This window comes from Spermophilus citellus, assembly GCF_964194105.1.
Source record: "Spermophilus citellus genome assembly, chromosome: 6".
NCBI classification, from domain to species: domain Eukaryota; kingdom Metazoa; phylum Chordata; class Mammalia; order Rodentia; family Sciuridae; genus Spermophilus; species Spermophilus citellus.
In genome coordinates, this window is record NC_138187.1 from 119,972,646 (window position 1) to 119,991,635 (window position 18,990).

The window sequence follows — 18,990 nt, forward strand, 5'->3', positions numbered from 1 at the left end:
ATTCTTACTAATTCCTTATCTACCATCAACGCAGTTGGCTGATGCAGCAGAGGTGGGGGTAAGAGCCAGCAGAGGTGCCAATAGGGAAGGGATTCATGAGGTACATGCTGACTGTACTCACACTGTCTTCACAAGTACCCAGCATCTTGGTTGCCACATTCTTGGTAACCTGATGACTAACTTATTTTTTTTCCCCTTCATTGACAATGTCAAAATTATAGCTAAAAATATCTAAATTAGACTTAAGTAAGAATATTTTGATAGTATGGATACTAAAATGCTAGGGGAGTTATGGGAGTTTGCCTTTCCCATAAGTTATGATACTCGTTCTACCTACTATATATTATATATGTTATATTTCAAGTAGGCATCATTACAGTCAAAACATTTCAGCTTTTTGATGAAACACTGCTTATAAGTCCAATAGATGCTACAGGAGCTCACATCAGGAAAACTCATGGGCTTAAGTATATCAGGAAAATCAGGGATTATTAGTTTGGTTTGAATTAGTAGCAAATCATTCTACCCTATCTGGGAATTTGCCAATGAGATGACAACCAGAGTTAGGACCTGCCGGCAATTGCTGTTATCCATGGTGATGGCTTTATACATTCCTCTCAAGATAATTAAGATATTTATATCCATAAAATGGAAAAGTGCCTATCTTAATCTATTTTATCTATAATGTCTACATAGAATCCAGACATTTTAACAGGCTGAATATGAGATCAGGATCTTTGTGGGAAAAAAAACACATTAATAAATCTTTTACTTGGTCTTTTTTCCCCTTCTGCATGTACTTATAATAAAAATTACCATTGAGAAATATCTGAAAAACTGCTATTCAGTGGATTGCAAGTCAGCCTGCTATAAATTCATTCATTCATTTATTCATTCATCAAATTTATATTGAGAAGGCCTGGTTTAGGGTGTTAGGTAGTGAATGGAAAAATGCAAAAATCCTGGGGCTCATGAAACTTACGTTTTGGGTGAGAAAGAGGGAACAGTATGAGTAGGTAAATGTGTAGAATATTAAATAATTATAAGTTTTGTGGAGAAAAGAAAAAGGAAGGGAAGGTGATATGAAATGATCAGGTGGACAGAAAAGGTATCTATGAGAAAGGGACTTTTGAATGCAGATGTGAATGCAGGAAATGAAGGATCCTCACAGGATCTGGGGTTAGAACATGTGTTTTAGTCAGATTTTTTACTGTTGTGACCAAAAGGACATGACAAGAACAGTTAGAGGAGGAAATCTGGTGCTCATGGTTTCAGAATTCTCAGTCCTTAGATAGCTGACTCCCTTCCGTGGGGCCTGAGATGAAGAAGAACGTCATGATGGAAGTGTGTGGCAGAGGAAAGCAGCTGGGAACATGGCATCAGGAAGCAGAAAGAGACTGTCCTCACATGGACAACATATGTACCCTAAAGGCATGCCCCCAGTGATCCCACCACACCCTACCTGCCTACTATTACCATTCAGCTAGTATCTATCAGGGAATTAATGTGCTGATTAGGTTAAGGTTCTCATAACTCCATCACTTCACCTCTAAGCTTTCTTGCATTGTCTCACATATGGTCTTTTGAGGGACACCTCATATCTAAACCATAACAGCATTTCAGGGAGGGGAACAGTAAGTACAAAGGGGTTCGGGGATGCTTAGGCAAGGACAGTGAATCTGGAACTCAGGCACAAGAGGGTGAGCACAGGAGATGGAATAGGGATTATGGGGGAAGGAGGGTGGGAGAATGTTTACAGATCATGTAGAGTCTTATAGTTCAAAGTGTGCAGACTTTGACTTCCTGTCATTCCAAAACCAGAAGCGTGGGGGTAGATAGGGAGGGGATGTTTTGGAACACATGAAGATGAGGCTCTTCTTCTGTCAACTGAAATTTATTGAGCATCAGCCACATGGCAGGTACTGTGTTATGCTCTGGAGATCCAAACAAGAAAAGATATTTTCCCCTAAGTTATTCAGTTTGGTAGAGGAGATAAACAGAATCTGGTAGAGAACACACAGTTAACTGTTAAGCCTTTTGGACATTCATGCACAAGTGACAGGTGTACCCTGTACGGTGAAAAAAAAAGTTCTTGAAAATTTGTAAATAGATTGAAATTGTATCCACTGAACTATATTGAGAATGAACTCTGGGGTATTAATAATGCAGTAAATCTATGATTTATCATCTTGTGAAATGAAAAAGTACCTTCTATTAGTCAGTCTAAGTGTTCCTACTCTTGTTTTGGCTTAAAGTTTACATATAGCTGAAATTACACACCTTGATATGGAAGGACTAATATTTTTCAGACTTGCTCAAGTTATATGGCCCATGAATGTCAGCTGTTACTAACAGACTGGTGCTGCCTCTTTCACCCAGGTTGGTCATATGAAGGGCATGGCATAACTCAAAGTTCATAGGGCTTCATGACATTTCCAAGGCCCAATACAAAGTTTCTTCTTCTTCACTGGAATAGTTTTAGTCTTATTTTTTTTCTACCTAGTTGTGTTAACTTTTCATCATTGTGACCAAAATACCTGACAAGAACAGCTTAGCGGAGGAAAAGTTAATTTTGACCTCATGTTTTTAGAGGTTAAGTCCATGGTCTCCTGTCTCCATTGCTCTAGGCCCAAGGTAAGGCAGAGCGTCATGGAGCAAGGACATGGTAGAGGGAAGCTGCTCAACTCATGGCAGCCTAGAAGCAGAGAGAGAGAGAGAAGCGAGGAACAAAATACAATTCCCTAAGGCATGCCCCCAGGGACTTTCTTCCTCCAGTCATGCCCACCTGCTTACAGTTATCACCCAGTAATCCACTCAAATTATGAATCCATCAAGTGGACGAATCTACTGATTAAGTTACAGCCCTCATAATCTGGTCATTTCACTTTTGAACATTCCTACATTAACATGAGCTTTTGGGGGGACATCTCATATCCAACCATAATACTACTCCGCATTAATAGTTTCATATATCAAACTAGCAGTAAACTTCAAATCTTAACATTTTTTTTACTTTTTCTTATACAAGGCTAGAAAATGCCCCAAATCTATGCAGTGAATCTAATTTATAAATGTATTAGAAGTGTTTTATGGTTTTAATATGATTTGAGTGTGTCCCCCAAGGGTTTGTGTGTTAAGAGCTTGTTACCCAGCGTGGCCCTATTGAGAGGTAGTAAGACCTTTACGAGGCAGTGCCCATTCCCCTCACTCTAGCTTCCAGTATTGCCATGTGATTTCTCCTGTTCATGCTCTTGCCATCGTAATACCCTCTGCCATCAAGTCTCCATCGGAGCTGAGCTGATGCCAGTGTCTTGCCTTTAACCTCTAGAATGGTGAGTTAAATAAAACTGTTTTTTTTAATAAAGTTCCCCAATCTCAGGTATTTCATTATCGAAACAGAAAACTGACTAATACAGGGTCCTCTTCTCTCTAGTCAGAATTCTTCAAGGAAAAAGTAATAAGGACTTGGTGAACACCTTGAATCAAATCTGTGAGCCTACTGGTAATAACTACTTATTTTTTTCCAAAATGAAAACTATTTTTTCCCAAGACTCCCAAAGTTTCTTCTTATTGTAACATTGGTTTTAAAGTTCAGGATTTTGTCATCTAAATCAGGTCCAGATATGGATTGGTCTTCCTGGGGGTAGTTCTTTGAAAATGGTTTCTCTTAATCTGAAGATAAGTTATCTGCCATCCCTCCTCACACACATATACTTCATAGATGATGGTGGTAGAGAGAGAACTGTGTAAACACTCACAGTCAGAAAAGTGGGAGGTGGGATGGGAAGCTAAAGCAGTTACTGATCCACGGCAATTATGAAAATTGAGTTGGTCACATGTTGCCATTTCCTTGTTTAGATTCCAGTCTTGCTTTCTTGGAATAATTCTCTGGAGCTCTTATGTCTGTTCTCATATATATTGGTTCCATCTTTGAATCAGCTTTCCTTAAATTAAAAAAAAAAAAAGCATGTCTGTAAATAAGTAGCTTTTTCGGCCTCTGTCCTTCTGTCAGAAGATGGGGAGTCTCAAGGCTTCATCTTGTTCTGTCTGTCCTCTTTAGTCAAGACTGCTGACACTTCTTCCAACACAATACTCTTAAAAAGTTTAATGGATTTCCCATGAGCTATTGGTCTCACCTTCATATCTCTTTACTACATCCTTCATTATCTTGAGCCCTATAATAGGCTACTTATAACACAATTTGGATACTTAGAAGTTCTCTTAATTCACAGTGTCAATGATGCTTGCCTGTAGAACCTTAGAAAGCCCTTTTGTAGTGGAAAGGGGCATCCTCTCAAATCTCTCTGATGTCCTCCTTCCATCCATATCCATCCATCTGTAGTGGGAATGAAACCTAGGGCCTTGTGCATGCTAGGCAAGCATTCTACCAGTGGACTATACTACTGGAACCCTTTCTGAGATCTTAACAAAGACTTGGGATTTGATCTATAATAACCATTTCTTACTTTGAGAATCCTTTTTGAGAAAGACTGGAGGTGAGAAACAGTTTATTTTGATGTCCAGTAAATCCTGGATCCTTTGTAATTCACCTGAATTCTCAATTTTTTTGAATAGTCTTTTTTTAAAAAAAATCATCCTTCTCTTCCTGAATTTTATTAAAGGCAGCTATGAGAAACATTTTTCAACATTCTACCTAGAGATCTTCTTAGTCATCATCTCAAAATCATTAGATACTCAGTCTCTTCTATTTTCAGTATTACTCTAGGCAAGAATTTTACCAACTGTTCTGCTGGTTTTTAATTCAGGTGCCTTTTCAAAAGCCCCCCTCCCCCATATTTTTCTATCCTTCATATTCTCATTTCCATGAAGCTCTTCCAGCTGTCACTAAACACCCCCTCAAGGCCCTAAGAACTGGTGGTACTTCTTGGTCCCCAAATCACTGTCACCCATTTTAGATTTTTATGACAGAGTACCCTTCTGATAACAAATTCTGCTCTACTTATATACAGCCATGTGAAAACCACATAAAAACTTGGTGGCTTAAAACAACCATTTTATTTTGCTCATCATTTTGTGGATCAAGAATTTGGAAAGAGTTTGCTGGACACTTCTTCCTTTGGGTCTCTTCTATATTTGCAGGCAGATGTTGGCTAGATAGCACTGTGGTTAAGGGCTGGAAGTCCAAAAGGGTCACTCACATGGCTGGCAGTTGATGCTGGCCATTGTCTGGGAATTCAGGTGGGGATGTTGACCTCTGTCCATGTGGCATGGGCTTCTCACATCATGGTGACTGGATTCCAAGAGGGAATGTGTTGTGAGAGAATGTTTCAAAAGACCTGGATAAAAACTGCAAAGTTTCTTATGAATTCACCTTGAAAGTCCCAGAATGCCACTTGTACTGAATTCTAATAACTTATATACCATGGGCAGAGCTATTATTTTCTTAATGAGATGGGGAACAAATAATTTGTTGCTATCTTTAGTTTTCCACAGTGACTATCAAGAGTTCTCAAAAACTATCCCACTCTTGAGAAGATTCTGTTGACATTAGAGCCAGCTGTTTTAAAAAAAAATGGGAGATGATTTGGGGGACTTTCTGGATCTAGGAGAGGGATTTAAAAATTTTTTTAATCCAGAGAACCCTTCTTGCAAAATGCTTTTGTTCTGAAAAGTTCCTCAAGTTTTTGAAATCCTGCAAACTTTTTGAAGAGGACTTTCTTCTTTGGCTCATTCATATCATCCTTCCAGTTTTGAATGCCCTGGACTCATCTGCACATAAATTTTGAAATTGTGTGAATCCCTGTCAGAATGATCCATTTGTTCACTTCAGCTGAACAGTCCACCCTATTTTACAGTCTGCAGCAGGATTCAGTGATGTTCAGCAGTGGTAAAGGCTGACCTTTGTTTTGGTGAGCTGAGTGCTGGAAACAGTGGGGTGGTGAAACCCTTGGTCACGTCCTCTGTGTGAGGGGATGTTGGAGGCTCCAGAGCTTATGCCATCCATGTAGGTGTAACGATTCTCAAGGTGTCTGTGTTGAAGGGGTGAAAGAGAAGGACCAGGAAATTTCAGTGTGCCTCTGAAGCAGTCAATCTCTTGGCATCTTGAGCTCCAGGTCCCCAGTGACTGACCTCTATTCTTAAATGGTGACCTGTTCTTAGGATACTTTTCGGTATGGTCCACACTTGGAGTAAACAATAAAAAATGAGGACTTTAATTCTAGAATTACTGGATGTTTGCCTTCTAACTTAGAGTGGCATTCATAAAAGGATGAGGGTGGAAGCAGGGCTAACCCTAACAGGAAACTAAAGCCAGGAGTCACTTGGGTAAAATTCGAGATCATATGCATGCAATGGTTTGGAATGTAAGAAATCATAACTAATCAAAGTCAGTGATTCCTTGTCATCAATAAGATAGGTTTGGAGGATGAGACCAAGAAAGAGGAGAGCAGGATTTACCTATCACAGGGCTGGTATCATGGTTTCAACTCACTGATAAACTGGGAGTGAGTTTTTAGCATGCTATGTTCAGAAAAATCCTGAGGTCATGTTTGGTATGGGTACAAAAGTGTACCATGATTGGTTAACGCTGACTTCTAGGGATCCAAGGCTGGGTGGGGCTGGCAGCCTATGTGCCATGTGTATGTCTGTGGTCCGGCTGTTGAGGAAGTTCACACATGAACTTCAGGATATGATGACCTTGGAAAGCTTTCTAGCGAGCAATAAAGTAAGCTAGTGATGTGGCTTAGAATTAGAAACTAATTGAACAGGGATGATTTACCCCTTAAAAAGGTCAAGGCACACTTACCCCAACTAAAAGACCTTTAATGATATGCTGTATTCTAGAAGTAAAAATTAAAACCACTCAGAATTCTCTAAACACTGGACCTTTTCATATACTGTAACCATTTTGCCACTAGCCTCTTTGACTTTTTTGGCCTCTTTAAAAATTTTGCCTACTTTACTGTCTACAATCTCCAGATTTTATCTGGAATATTGGATGACTTCAGATTTTCTTCCAACTACAGTATTTGGCTCCATTGATCAAGACAGTCATTGGGGTAGGTGGAGGCAACCTCCCCCACTAGGGCAGGGGTGTGTTAGAAGGTAGAGGAGATATGTGTTTTAAAATAGTACTTAAATTGATTGAAGTGAAAGATGGCACCTGGTGAGAAGTTCCCTCTCCAACTGTGAAAAATGGAGAATGTTTGCAATTTCCTCATCTCCTTGAATGGCATATTCCAAAACTTGAGTGCTTCATCTAGTTCAGTCCAGAACATTAGCAGAGAAACACATCTAAATAATTTGATTATAAGGAAACAGAAAATGGCCTCATACCTCTTACCTGAGATTAAGGTGGTCTCTGGATCTATGTCTATGGGTAGCAAAAAATGTGTATGGAATAGAGCATAGAGTTTGTAGCCAACTTTCTTGGTTTTTCTCAGAGCCTATTTAAAGTGGCTTTGCATAACATCTAAATGCAATGAAACTTTTATCCCATTCCATGTCATGAAGTCCTCTTGTAATATTCTTTTCACTGGTTTATACAAATATAAACCTGAGCACTATGGTAAGAAAATCAATTAATACTCTGCTCTTCTGCATTTGATGTTGTCCCAAATCTATCATATAGATAAAGCCCATCTATCATAAGTAAAGATAGTCTTTTAGTCTATCCCAGTTCATGTTTTTGTATCAGTTATCAGACATCACAATTTTAACAGGAACCTATACAGCTTGTTGTAAATCTATTATTGTAATGATTTTTTAAATAAAAGGTTCATTTGCTTTAATTCAACAGTTTTATTTTTATTTTTTTTTTGTGGCACTGAGGATTGAACCCAGGAATACTTTACCACTGGTCCACATCCCAGCCCTTTTTATTTTTTTATTTTGAGACAGGGACTCACTAAATCACTTAGACTGGCTAGAACTGTCAATCCTGCTGCCTTAGCCTTCTGAGTCACTGGGATTACAGGTGTGCACCACTGCACCTGGTAGTTTTATTTATTTATTTTCCTCCCTAGAATAACTGTTTTGTGTGAGGTTAAGTTAGATGCTGCAGTCTGCAAAGACTTCAGACATACCTCTATCCTCAACCCTATCCTCAAGGATTATATGAATTTATGGGGGACAAGGGTAGAACACTTCCTCACCCCTTACTAAGGGACACCCATAAGTACAAAGTAGAATTATGGCAAATACCATGAGAAAACTGCAATAACTTATGAAAGTCCAAGTGGTGGAGAAATTGTAAGCGAAGGTGGAGATTGACTATAGGGAGGTAGCATTTAGGAAGAGATTTGAAGGATGAGTAGGATTTTGACATATGGAAATAGTGGATTTTTGAAAGAAAATCAGAGGTTGGGATAGTAGCAACTCTATCTGGGCTCTTTTCGCAAGGTTAAGAAGTTGTATGGTAAAGGATTAGAAGAAAAGGCAGAAAAAAGTAGAAAAAAAAACAAAAAAAAACTGCATAAATTTGAGTACCAGTTTAGGGTATATGTTTATAATTTGGTAAGTTATGGAGAGAACTGAGTTTTTTAAACATTAGCAGTAATATCATCAGAGTCAGTAATGGCATGCTTTAAATAGAGTTCATCTCAAATGGGCCACTCTGTTTATGAAGATTTTTATCTATATATGCACATAAATATGTACATATAAATTTTCACAGCCAAAGGAAAAGGTTGTATATTATGGCATACAATTATATTTTTTTGGCTCTGACTCAGCAGTCATAAAATCTAAGTATTTCCAAGCATAAGAAAGATGGAAAACACTCTTTATAACATCTTAAATAATTGTATGGAGGCCAATCCTACAGCCCTTGTGCATAAGTAGCTCAGATTGAATTTTAGGAGAGTTTTTTGAACATTTCAGCATTAACTTTTGGGCATAGAAACAGACCATATATCTAATGGCTAACTTCCTTGTGAACTTTTAGTCCCAACTACCTACAATGAAATGTTCATATATGCATTTAAATGCAACTATTAAGAAGAACTGGAACCTTTTCCTATGTCTGTTGCCTAATAAAACAAACTTTCCAAACTAACCCCGAGGGAGTAAAAGTGCAATATAAGTTTTTGATTCCAAGTAAAAGGACATAACTGGAAATCACACAAGACTCTGTCAGGGAAGCATTGACATTTGATTCATCCATGAATAAATTATGGTTGTAGTTTGAGTGCTGGGTAATGCCACTACCAATAAAAATTAATGTAAGCTAAACTGTTTACTCAGGACAGGAGAGTTGGAGTCATGCAGAATCTAGTGAACATTAGAAGGGAATATCTTATAAATGTTCTAAGAGAACAAATGAATACTATCATAGTTATTTATTATCTTTAATTTTTCTAATGTAACATCACAGAATGGCAAAATTCACTGTTTCTTTTTCTTCTTTTTTTCTTCTAAGTTCTAAGACTAAGCCAGACTATTATCAGCCAGAAAATACTGAGAGAAGTCAAAGTTTGAGTTCTGCTGTAATATTTCTGCTTCCCTTGCAAAACAGATTAAAATATGGAAAATAATCAGTCTAATCAATATGTCTAGATCTATTAAAACTGCCTTCATCACTCCAGTTTAAATTTTTTAATTTTTCCAGATGGTAACAGAAGAGGAGAGATGGAGGGGCTGACTTTTAAATCATGATAGGCTTGTAGGTGGTGGTAAGAACATAGAATTAGGCAAAAATCTATTGTGTACCATGAAATTTTTATAGTGTTGGGCACTTTAGAGTGATAGGAGGGAGTTTAGAACCGCCGTAGCCAGGCAAAGGAAGTGGTCAAGGTTACAGGCAGTAGGGTTGGAGGTAGGGTTGGTCATGGGGATGGGGGCAAAATTCAAAGCCAAGTATCCCCTTGTCAGGAGAACTGTAGGTTAGGTCTGCCAAACATCTAGTAATAAGAGAGGTGATGTTACCAAGAAGCCTGCTATGGGAATTTTGTTTACAAAATCCCCCTTGGTCAGTGAGATTCTTTATCCTGGGCAACTCAGAGGTTTTCTTCTTCCTTCATATTCAGTTCCTAAAGTAAAACTATCCATGTCTTTTACACCCCTATCTTTTTTTTTAAGTATTATTTTTTTATTATTTATATGTGATGGTAAATGCATTATAATTCTTATTACACATATAGAGCATATCATCTTGAGTAATTCACACAAAACACTTTCAGGAATTAGTCATATAAGCCCTTAAAAAAATACTGAGATCAGATAGAGGTTTTTTTTTTTTTTTTTTTTTTTTTTTTTTTTTTTTTGTGTGTGTGTGTGTGTGTGTGTGTGTGTGTGTGTCTGTCTGTCTGTCTGTCTGTTTTGGCAAGGAGCTATCTGACAGGTCTCCCTGACCAGATCGGGACAGCCTAGAAGAGAGATGACCTTCATGCTGCCATTGAATTAGAGATTCTCCCCTTTGATCTCAGTTCTATATGAGATTTTAAATACCATTCCTTTCAAAAACAATGGTGCCCTTGTTTGAAAATTGTTTGAAATCTATAGCTCAGAAACTATTGTATTTAAAGTTGTCCACTGTTCTCAGAAATTTAGTATTTTCTTTTTGTCTTTGGAAAAAACATACTTTTTAAAAAAAAATTCATGGCAAATTAAATCTATTATTTTGGTTACCAATTTGGGCATATTTCATTGACCTTCGACTTCCACACAGACAACTGAATTCACCAGTCTGATTCAGTCACTCTGGTTTGGCTCTTAATATGATAATTATACAGTGTAAAGGTTTATTTTGTTTCTCTAAAAAGTGACATAGGGTGCAAATGAGGATGTTTCTTGGTATCTATGTCATGACCTCTAGCATTGCCCCCTAGGAGACCTCAAGGTCACACAGTCAACAATTTCATGTGCTTGGAAATTACCAGCTGGCAAAAACTAAAACTTGAGGCTAGAGGTGGCTTCTAGGATAGGGCAGGTGTTGGGCTGATTGTCCACATGTAGGTAGGAGGGGAAAAATCTAAGCAGAAGAATAGTGTGCAAATCCGTTACCATGGAGACAGGCTGGGGTTCCTGCAGGAGTCAGCATCAGGAAGTCCAGCAAGTGGTAGGTGGTGCCTTCCCAGCTATCCAGGAAGTCCAGGTGAGACCAGTTGGCAGTGACCCAGAAAGATACAGACTTTAGGCTGTAGAGAGGACCCACACACAGGGTCAGCATTCACGAGCCAGGTTGGAGCCCTCAGAGCATTCTGACTAAGGCTGGGGAGATAAATAGCTCAATTTGAATGCTGGCCCCACCACTAACTAACCACTGGCTCTTGCCAAAATATTTAATCTCTCTAAACTTCAACTTCTACAAAGTCTATAAAATGAGATAAAGCCTACCTTGGAGGATCATTGTGATGTTAAAGTGCTCATCACATGACTGAACTACATTAAGAGTATAACATTTAATAAGTGATTTTTAAGAATTGGCTACTAGGGTTATTTTTAGAGCAAAGAATGTGATTATAGAAAAGAGGAGTTTAGTTACTAGAGTTAGGATATCCTGTCAGAACAATATGAGAAGAAAGATAACCATGATTTAATATTTGCCTTCTTGGTCTGGAGGCATATTGGAGTGGAACTGAATTTGCATGTGGGTCTGATGGGATCATCTTTGGGAATGAGTAGGTCACAGGGAATAGGAACTAAACAGAATGTTATGCTTTAATTATCTAACTGTGTTCACATGAACATGCTTAAACCATGATCATCCAAAAGCTGTTTCCGAGAAGTTAACTCATCATGGAAGCCTTTCCCAAGATTTGTTATCTACTGTGGAAGCTTCATCCATAGGAGGAGTTTTATGAATCTGAAATCATACCGTTTATCACATTTTTATTGTAAAATTAAAAATATTGGATAGGAAATATATTATAACTGAGAAAACAGTGGCTTCTCTTCACAAGAGACTTGTCACTATTTTCTTCCAGCTTTCCTTAAGTTTTGAGTAATGGAGCCACATCCAGAAGCCAAGTTTTCTGAGTCTAGGCTCTAAGATTTTTTTCCCTCTTTCTCTATTTTGACTGCAAGTCCATGGTGTATTTCTATTTGCTCCTCTCCCATTTCATTTGTTTTAAACAATAGCCTGTTGGACTTTTCCCAAATGACTAAACACTTACTGGGTACCAGAACTCTATGGGATGCTCCCAGCCATGTGTGGTCTATTCCAGCACTGTTAAAAGGGGCTACAGAAGACACACAACTTAGTTCCATCTTTGACCTTGGCCATATTTTATTTTGTTTGAGCCAAAGTTAAGTCTATGAAAGAGCAAATGTAAGAATTTTTGTGAGCTTCAGAAGGAATAGGTGCTATGGAAAGAACAGCGCTCTAGGGGCTGGGCTCAGTGGTAGAATGCTCACCTAGCATGTGTGAGGCACTGGGTTCGAACCGCAGCACCAAATAAATAAATAGATACAATACCTTTATTTTGTTTGTTTGTTTATCTACAACTGAAACAAACAAACAAACAAGAACAAACCAAAAACCAAAACAACAAAAACGGGGCTCTAGAGGATAGTTTGAGTGTAGAGTCCTGTTCTGGAAACAGTTTTTCCAGAAAGTATTTGTGTTCCATAGCAGCCAGGATCAGAGCGAACAGTGGTTCTTGTCAAAATGGTATCAGATTTTTCCTCTGATCAGGACCCTCCATTGGCTTCGCTCTCTGCTTTCGTCCCCCAGTATTTCCAGCACCCCACCCTGTCCCACTTCTGATTCTGCCTGGGAGAATCAGATTTCTATGCCAAGTCTGACCACAGAAGGAAGATGCGTGGAGACTGTTTGCTATTTCTTGAGCAGAGCAAACATGTCGGCTTCTCGGGGCCTTTGACATGGAATGGCTTGGAATATTTTTACATGGAGTTTCTTAAAGTCTCCTACTCACAACAGTCTCTGTGTTTGTTCATGTTTCCCCTCCAACTCCAATCAGTCTTTCTCTTTTTCCTTCTTATCTCTCCACCCTCAGCTGCCTGGCTGACTCTCTAGGTCTCTGATCTTGTCCTCAGTGGTCTTTGACCTCCATCATCTTACCCCACGATGCATTAGAAGCCCTTTCCTGGGTACCTCTATAGGACTCATATGACACTAGAATTATCTATTATTGTGCCTGTTTCCCCAAACAGTAAGGGCTTCTTATAGGCCAAGGCTATGTCAGATTTACCTTGAATGTGTGAGTGATGGATTAGCTGGTCTTCAGTACCTATTTGTTAAATAAGAAAAGACAAGGACTGAATTTTGGGAAGTTATTCTGAAATCTGAGGGTGAAGTAGTTGGGAAGATTTTAACTTGGAGGGTGTAGAGAAGACCTGGGAGAGAGTTTCATTAGGTCAGACAGTTTGCAATGGAGACACGGAACTGGAGAAATGGTAGTTCATACATTGTGGGTGGAATTTTCTTGTCTGTAAAAGTTGGGTTTTTGTTTTGTTTTGTTTTTATAGGAGGAATTGAACTCAGGGGAGCTTTACCACTGAGCTGCATCCTCAGCCCTTTTTATGTTTTTTTTTTTTTTTTTGAAACAGGGTCTTGGTAAGTTGCTTGAGGCCTTGCCAAATTGCTGAGGCTGGACTCAAACTTGGAATCCTCCTGCCTCAGCCTCCCCAGTCACTGGGATTACAGGCATGCACCATAGCACCCAGCCAAAATGGGGTTTGAACAGCATTTATATGAGAGGATTTCTATGAGAATATGTCAGATTGAGAACTCAACACATTTTAATAATTATTATTTGAAAAATCTTAGCAGCAATGCTCTATAATAGTGAAGACCAATGCTCTGGGGCATGTTGAGGATTGACTTCCAGAGTGATTTGCTGAACTCCCACACATTTCTTAATCTCTCTTCACCTAAGTTTTTAAATCTTTATAATGGAAGTAACAAATAGCACCTCATAAGATTGTTGTAAGATTATATTAATGCATCTACTGTGTTTTGACCTGGCATGTAGTAATGGTTTAATGTTGGTTCAACATACACACACACATACATGAGTGGAAAGATAAATTGTCAAAGTAGAACCAACATGACTTTATAATTAAATTAATGTGCACATGAGCATGTGGGTTTGAGGTAGAGTAAGATAGGAGAAGGAATCTGAGATAAATTTTGTTTCAGGACTGAATAATCCTACAGATGATACCTTGAACCACGATTGGGAGCTGAGAAGCTAAAAGAATTTGGGAAGTTGGGCCAATAATTAATTCAATTTTGAAATGCTAATAGTATAAACATTACTTTGGTCTCGTAAACCAAAAATGAAGTCTCAAAATTCTTAAAGTAATTTTGGGCATCTGTGTATTAATGTTAAGAAAGGAGGGTAATTTCAGATCTAGAATTTATGATTTAAGGATCATTAGCACATAAATATAAAAAATGATAATAGCTAATATTTGTTGAAAACGTTGAATACTGTACTAAACATTGTACATACATTATCTCAATTTTCTCTGCATCCCTAGGAGGTAAATACTATTAATAGATACATTTCACAGGTAGGAAAACAAAGACACAAAGCAGATGAGCAACTTTCCAAGGTCACCTGATTGAGTAATGAGTAAGGGTTTGACTTCAGACAGTTTTATTCTGGAACCTCCCCTCTCTATTCTGGGACTGTCTCCAAATGAAAGGTTGAAGATGTGATTGGTCAAGACAGCATGGCAAGAGAGGATGTTCCAATGGGGTATGATTTTGAACTTAACCATCCATAGTCATTCCCTTGACATTCTCAAGTGAAAGAAAAGGTTCCCCTTTATAAAACCAAAGGCAAGAGTTCCATAGGTGATGTGTGATGAATGCGTGGGTATTAGAATTTCAGACTTTGAGGTCTTTAACTATCCTAACTGGTTCAGGTTCAGGATAGTGTTGAGACACCAAACCCTGTCTTAATAGCCAGGCACTCTGTCTCATAGTTCACAACAAAAATTGGATGTATCAGGGATCATTCAAAACAGACTCCCACTTCCCAGCCCTGACTTTACTACAATGTGTATTGGGGTCAGCCTGGCATGCTGTGTTTCTAATATGTACCTGGGAGAATCTACTGGGCAGCCTGTTTGAAACCTACAACACTGACCAACCCAGTTTGCTGGGAATTGAAATGTGGTATTTTCGTTATATAAAGTACAGCCATAAAGAAATGATATTGCTTTTCTGTATGAGTCCTAAACCAGCTATGAAGGTGATTTTAAAAGAGAAATTCCCCAAATGTTTAGAGCAATCACAGGATCACTGAGGTAATTACGTAGCCTCCCCAAGTGACTATTTCGAAGGGAAATGCTAGTTTGGATGTGTAGTTTCTGGTGTATTTAATAAATACCACTTTCATTACTAAAAGAACTTCCTTCATAAATGTGATTTTTCTGGATAGAAAGGGAAACGTAGAGGAGCGGACCATTCATTCAGTGTTATTACTATGTATTCTCCATTTCATTGTTACTCTCTCTCTTTGGAGTGGAATCGATCAATTGGGTCATTTTCTGAGCTCGATGGACCATCATCATCCCTGTTTATATTTGAATTGTTCACAGAACTTTGGCCTTTATAGAAAAGAGCTCTGAACTGACGCAAAGACTTCCATTAGAATTCTATGGAACACCCTTCCATGATACGATTTGACCTATGGAGATCTGAATCCACTCAATGATTAACATTTTTTTTTTTATGTCAGGGATCTGCTAAATTTTTATATTTCAGTTTGGTCTGGTTTTGGTGTATAAACAGTAGTCCCCTGGGCTGATCTAGTAGGTCTCTGTACGATTCATGACTTACCACATTTCTGTGAGGTTTCACATCTGCTGTTGGAAACAGCCATTCTATATGCTTTATCTCATAATAATTACACAGAAAATTAAAAGGATCAATTCTAATTTAACGATCTTTTTGCTTAACCAGTGTTTTGCTCTGCTTACAGATTGAATCACTTTCTCCCTTGATTTTTCTGTAAGATAGGGATCCTCTCCACTTAATTAGATCATTATGAGGTATAACTAGAATTGGAAAACAAAGGTGCTTTTAAAGGGGATCTAACTATGGACATATTACCTTCATTTAAATTTCTCCCATGGTGCATTTCTCTTTGGCCAATCATTCATTTACCACACACTTACTGAACACCTACTCTGTGACAATGGCTCTTCTAGGTACAGGAGATAACACTGTGTGGAAAAAAAAAGTCAGTGTTTTAGTCAGCATTTTCATCACTGTGAGCAAAAGACCTGACAAAAACAACATACAGAAAAAAGTTGTTTAGCTCATGGTTTCACAGGTTCAGATGATGGTTGGCCAACTCCCTAGCTATGGAGCTAGGTGAGCCAGAACATCATGGTAGAAGGATGTGGCAAAGGAAAACTGCTCAGGACATGGCAATCAGGAAGCAGAGAGAATGCTCTGCTCACAAGGGACATAATATAAACCCCCAGAGGCACATCCCCTCCAATGACCCTCTTCCTATAGCCATACCCTACCTGCCTATAGTTACCACCCAGTTAATCCACACAGGTGGATTAATCCACTGATTAGTCACAACTCTCATAATCTAATCATTTCACTCTGAACGTTTTTGTATAGTCTCACAAGCTTTTGGGGGGACACTTCATGTATAAACCATAACAGCCAGAAAATGTTCTGCTCCCACGAAGCTTGTAGACATAAAGGGCGAGGCAGACTATAAATGGAATGAATAAGTAAATATCAAGTGTATTTGAAGGTATTGAGGGAAATGGGGGAAAAATAAAGTAGGGAAGTAGGAAGGGAACACTGGACTAGGGACAGATGATGTTTCAGTTTTAAATAGGGTATGGAGTGGGTGGGTCCTCCTAAAAGAGTGACACTGAACATGGTTTGGAAGGAACCGAGGAAAGCCATTGTAACAGTTATCCAGTGGTGTTCCTTAAGATGTTGGTCCTGAGAAATGTGAGCTAGAAAGGGGTTTCACCATTCAATCAGTTTGGAAATTTTAGGTTTTAGACATTTCCAGTGCTCCTTAGCATATGAAATGATTTGAAAAGGCCTGGTAAAATTAAACCTGTTTAATTCAGATACATTTAACCATATTTCCTTCATTTTCTTTCCTCCCTTCCTTCCAGGTATGCTAGAGAAACTAGACCCTAGCTCCGAATCCTCCCTCAGGTGTGGATGTGATCTTGCTGAGTGGTAGTCACTAGGGTTTTCCAGGCAGGGTGGTTCAGGTAAACAGCATGGATTCCAGAGTCCTGGGCCTCAGTGTAAAACCCTTGGATCTGCCACTTTGTCCCAGAGAAAGGTGAACCTCCCTTTTAGTTTTTGATTGTTTTGATCTAAAAATAATAATAATGTCAACTATGCAATGTTATTGTGAAGATTAAATAACAATAGCACTTTATAAATGAAAAGTACTACAGAGATTGGTGTTTCCTGTGCTTTTTTTTCTTTTGCTGTTTCTGTACTTGGGATGAGTGGTCTACGGTCCATTTACAAAGAGCTTTACCAGAGGATCATTGAAAAGGAGAAGGGCTTTTGAGATGAAGTATGAGATCAAACTATACTACAGAGCAATAGTAACAAAAACAGCATGGTACTGGTACCAAAACAGGCGGGTGGACCAATGGTACAGATTAGAGGACACAGAAACCAATCCACAAAACTACAACTATCTTATATTTGATAAAGGGGCTAAAAGCATGCAATGGAGGAAGGGTAGCATCTTCAGCAAATGGTGCTGGGAAAACTGGAAATCCATATGCAACAAAATGAAACTGAATCCCTTTCTCTCGCCATGCACAAAAGTTAACTCAAAATGGATCAAGGAGCTTGATATCAAATCAGAGACATGGCGTTTGATAGAAGAAAAAGTTGGCTATGATCTACATACTGTGGGGTCAAGCTCCAAATTCCTCAATAGGACACCCATAGCACAAGAGTTAATAACTAGAATCAACAAATGGGACTTACTCAAACTAAAAAGTTTTTTCTCAGCAAAAGAAACAATAAGAGAGGTAAACAAGGAGCCTACATCCTGGGAACAAATCTTTACTCCTCACACTTGAGATAGAGCCCTAATATCCAGAGTATACAAAGAACTCAAAAAATTAGACAATAAGATAACAAATAACCCAATCAACAAATGGGCCAAGGACCTGAACAGACACTTCTCAGAGGAGGACATACAATCAATCAACAAGTACATGAAAAAATGCTCACCATTGCTAGCAGTCAGAGAAATGCAAATCAAAACCACCCTAAGATAGCATCTCACTCCAGTAAGATTGGCAGCCATTATGAAGTCAAACAACAACAAGTGCTAGCGAGGATGTGGGGAAAAGGGTACACTTGTTCATTGTTGGTGGGACTGCAAATTGGTGCAGCCAATTTGGAAAGCAGTATGGAGATTTCTTGGAAAGCTGGGAATGGAACCACCATTTGACCCAGATATTCCCCTTCTCGGTCTATTCCCTAAAGACCTAAAAAGAGCATGCTACAGGGACACTGCTACATCGATGTTCATAGCAGCACAATTCACAATAGCAAGACTGTGGAACCAACCTAGATGCCCTTCAATAGACAAATGGATAAAAAAAATGTGGCATTTATACACAATGGAGTATTACTCTGTATTAAAAAATGACAAAATCATAGAATTTGGAGGGAAATGGATGGCATTAGAGCAGATTATGCTAAGTGAAGCTAGCCAATCCCTAAAAAACAAATGCCAAATGTCTTCTTTGATATAAGGAGAGTAACTAAGAACAGAGTAGGGACGAAGAGCATGAGAAGAAGATTAACATTAAACAGGGATGAGAGGTGGAAGGGAAAGGGAGAGAGAAGGGAAATTGCATGGAAATGGAAGGAGACCCTCAGGGTTATACAAAATTACATACAAGAGGAAGTGAGGGGAAAGGGAAAAATAATACAAGGGGGAGAAATTAATTACAGTAGAGGGGGTAGAGAGAGAAGAGGGGAGGGGAGGGGAGGGGGGATAGTAGAGGATAGGAAAGGCAGCAGAATACAACAGACACTAGTATGGCAATATGTAAATCAATTGAAGTGTAACTGATGTGATTCTGCAA

General features: G+C 38.7%; 1 protein-coding gene and 1 long non-coding RNA gene across 5 annotated transcripts in view; one reads left to right on the forward strand and one right to left on the reverse strand.

Annotated features, from left to right (window-relative positions):
- ESRRG (estrogen related receptor gamma) overlaps positions 1–18,990 on the forward strand; it is a 590,918-nt gene that overhangs the window by 14,786 nt on the left and 557,142 nt on the right. The window lies entirely within an intron of this gene.
- Positions 1,905–16,102, reverse strand: LOC308652171. The gene is made up of 3 exons (XR_014022747.1): positions 15,989–16,102; positions 5,160–5,251; positions 1,905–3,944 (listed from the first exon to the last, which is right to left on the reverse strand). It is a non-coding gene; the product is annotated as an uncharacterized lncRNA (long non-coding RNA).